General features: G+C 37.4%; 1 non-coding gene across 1 annotated transcript; it reads left to right on the top strand.

Moving 5' to 3' along the window:
• The first annotated feature begins 2,095 nt into the window (after window positions 1–2,095).
• Window positions 2,096–2,202, top strand: LOC147505265 (small nucleolar RNA R71). The gene has a single exon (XR_015194070.1). It is a non-coding gene; the product is annotated as a small nucleolar RNA R71 (small nucleolar RNA).
• The last annotated feature ends 1,795 nt before the right edge of the window (window positions 2,203–3,997 follow it).

The raw sequence follows: 3,997 nt of genomic DNA, 5'->3' as shown, positions 1-3,997 counted from the left end.
TCATCACAGGCTCTAAGAAACTCATTGAATTCCTCATCTAGCTTGGTCACATCCACATGATTATGGTATTCCTCTGCATCTTTAAGAAAGTCATCAATCTCGTCCAAGGAGTCGAAATTGTGATTTTCGTCCTCGTCCATAAGAAGGGTATCTACTAGTGTAGGGACGAAAGCGTTAGAGTCAGAACTTCTGAAAGAAAGGAATTTGGGCATCTGATTATCAGGAAACGTGTTGTCAAAATAATCTTGAGCTAAGCTCTCTATCATGCTAACCTCTTCGTCGATAGTCGTATTTGGGAATTGTTACATCATTTTGAAAACATTTACCTTAACAGAAAGATGGCCAAAGGACAAGGACATTGAGCCATCGCGACATTTTATGAGCGCGTTGGCAGTTGCCAAGAAGGGATGCCCTAAAATGATAGGAACAGAGTCGTTAGCGATTTCTGCGTTGAGGATAACGAAGTCGGCTGGGTAGTAAAAATTTTGAACTTTATCCAGCATGTTTTCAACCACACCCTTAGAATACTTAATAGAACGATCAGCTAATTGCAACATCATTTTAGTTGGTTGCATCTTGTTTAAACCTATTTGTTTATATAAATAATAAGGGAGCAAGTTAACACTCGCCCCCAAGTCTAATAGCGCAGTCGTCGTGTGGGTTTCCCCCAAGGTGTATTGTACAGTAGGACGACTAGGGTCCTTGTACTTAACGATTCCATTATTTTCAGATAGAGTTGGAAATTGTTCAGTTAAAAAAGCATCTTTTGGTATATTAGTTTTCCACCTAGTAGTGCACAACTCTTTTAGAAACTTAGCATGTTTTGGTAACTTTTTAATAGCGTCAAGAAAAGGTAGGTGTATCGATAGATTTTTAAAAACTTCCCTGATTTTGTCAAAATTTGTATCCTTGTGTAACATGGCTAGTCTCTGGGGAAATGGTGGGTTTTCTCTATATTTAGCATATAGATCAATAGGAGTTTTAACCTTTGCCACTTTCCTCTTGGGTTGAGGTTTAACTGGTACCTCTACAGGAGTAGGATCTTCAATTACGACATCGGTATCTAGGAAATTATCAGGTGTAAGGACCACTGGCGGGGTAACAACTGGCATAGTTATGACGTTATCAATCACTCTACCAGAACGGAGAGTGGTGATGGCATTTAACTCACCTACGTTTATAATTTCATTACTAGTAGTACCGATTACTTCAAAGGCTGTGTTTGGCGTTTTAAGATTAGGTATGGCTTGACTTGGAAACACACCTTTGGTTTGGATTTTCTCTTGGGTTAACTATTGGATGGACTGATTAATGGATTGTAAAAGCTATTGGTTAGAATGATTAATGGATTGTAAAATCTGTTGGTTAGCCTGCATGTAGGCATCGAAATGATCCGGTTGTGAAGGTGTAGTGGCCACAGGTGGTGTGACTGGAACTATCTCACGTTGATTATTAATAGGTGGGTTGCAATAATTATTATTAACCAAAATAATACCTCTATTAGCATTATATTTATTATAATTACCTTGTCCTTGTCCTTGTCTCGGTAGAGCTTGGTTATAATTGGTTGCTGGCCTAACATTTTGATTATTAAACCCTAGAGGTGCAACTTGTTGATTATTTTGCCAACTAAAGTTGGGATGTTGTCTCCAAGGTGCGTTAGGCTCGCTATTAATGAAACAAACATTTTTCGGTTATGTGGATGGTTGTTCATAGACTAGAGGATAATAGGAGTCGGGATGCTTAGGACTCAAATAGAAATTACAAGGAACAGAGTTGACGTTCATGACAAGAGTAGGCTTTTGTTGAACATAAATAACTTCTACCTTTTTAGTGAGAGATTCGATTAAAGTTTTAAGCTCAGGATCAGATTTAACCTCAAACATACTGGCAGCCTTAATTGTGGAAGAAGAATTAGCGGAGTGGGGGATGTCATTACCCCCAAGTTATTATTACGTTTAGATTGATCCTCCAAAAACTTATAAGCCTCTGAGGCTCCTTTACTAAGGAAACTACCCCATTCATTATGTCAAGAACTTCTTTATGGTGATGTAAAAACCCTTTGAAAAAGGCACGAACAGGCGTGTCTTTCACAAGGTTATGATGTGGACACTCGATGAGAAGATCAGTGAAGCGATTCCAGGCCTCTGAAAAAGATTCATGAGGGTTCTGGCGGAAGAAATGAATCTTATATATCATTTCATCTGTTTTCAATGGTAGGTAAAGCTGTTCCATGAATAATTGAACAAGTTTGGCCTATGAGTCTACAAAATTAGGCACTTGGGCAGTTAACCAAGATGTCGCCTTATCGGCTAGGGTGAAAGAAAACACCCTCAATTTAATTTGTTTCGAACCTACGGTAGGATGATGAAATATGGTAAGAAATTGTTCTATTCTACGCACATGCTAATAAGGCTTCTCATGGTCTAACCCTTGAAAAACTGGTAACAAATTAAATATATTTGGGGGGATTCAAAAATCCCCCACTGGGTCTGCAAGAACCATGCAAGACTTCGGGCTATCGTTAAGGGACCTATAAAAATCAGAGAGAGAAGTCTCTGTTTCGTCAGCCATTGTTGCAGGTGTAGTGTGTGGTATTCTAGATAGGCATGTGCGTTGACATTTGTGATAAATAACAGAAGATGGTTTACTAGTATCGGACCTTAATCTCATGCAAGGCTAAGGTCAATAAGAAACAAACCACTAACAACAGTCAAACAACCCTGATATGCTAGAATTAAAAACTCCTCTGACAGAAGAGACGAGGAGTGGAAAAATAAGTACCTAAATGCTTCCTTGCTACGTGTTTGAATAACATCTTGTATACGCAATCTCAGTGTATTCACGAAGTTGGAAACACTGAATAACTTGAACAAAGAGAGTTGGAAACTAACCTGTGAAAAATCGGGCTACTTCAGAAATGGGCGCGGGCGCGCTCTTGCCTTACACGATGTCCAATACTTTGAGGGCAGGCGCGCTTCAGAAATAGAATACTTTGGGCCCGGGCGTGCTCAGTGTAGAATTCCAAAAAAAAGAAATTTCTGAACCAAACAAACACAGTCAGAACCAAACAAGGGTGGGTGGATTTAATGGGTTTTGGTAGGATCGAAAATACTAAAGGAAATGAATTTAAATAGAACTAAGATGGCAGCTAGCGGCGCCATTTGATAAACTATAAAACAATAGTTTTACCTACTCTTAACTAGTTATGCTATGAATAAGTAAAACTAAAGCTATTTTACGCTAGATGATCAAAGATTCTACTCTCGATTATCGTGAAATATGTGGAGTAGAGAATTCACTCCACTCCTAGTTCGTTTAGACGTAAGGTTTCGCTAGTTTAATCGATTATAACAAAAACGAATGAGAGTAATGGATTTAATTATACTAATACGGTGATTGTAGTTATGATAACTAGATTATACTAACAACAATTTAATACTAAGATGTGAATATGGAGAGGGGATTAGGGGTATTTGATTCCACTTAGATAAATTCCTAATATGCTAGCATAGATTATTGCAATCCTAACCAATAAAGATTAAGTAATTGATCCCTAATTATTCATGGTAATCTCTACCAACTAATAATTAGCATATGAGAAAGTTCAACCCATTCTCATGGCAAATCAACTAATCTAGTAGAGTGAAACTCTTAAATGCAATAATTCTAACTAACACATCAAGTCTTCATTAAAGCTTCATCAAGCCCTTCTAATGGAGGTTTAGCTAGAAGTCATTAGACTATCATTAATATATAAATAAGAAGAAGACATAATGAAGAACAATAAATTGGATTTTATTAATCTAATGGAATAATGAAGAACAAACAACTAACTTAAAACTAATGAAAGAGCTATATGAATCAAAACCTAGGTCTAAATCTAAGTAAATGAATTAATAACTAAGTTCCTAGGTGATAGTAAGAGTTTGGCCTTAGTCCTCTTTATATAAGAGAAGGCTAGGTTTACAATTTCGTGCATGGGCTTTGGAGCCAT

This window comes from Coptis chinensis, chromosome 4 (assembly GCF_015680905.1).
Source record: "Coptis chinensis isolate HL-2020 chromosome 4, ASM1568090v1, whole genome shotgun sequence".
Lineage (NCBI taxonomy): Eukaryota > Viridiplantae > Streptophyta > Magnoliopsida > Ranunculales > Ranunculaceae > Coptis > Coptis chinensis.
Note: the sequence above shows the minus strand (reverse complement) of the source record. Positions and strands in the feature narration are given on the sequence as shown.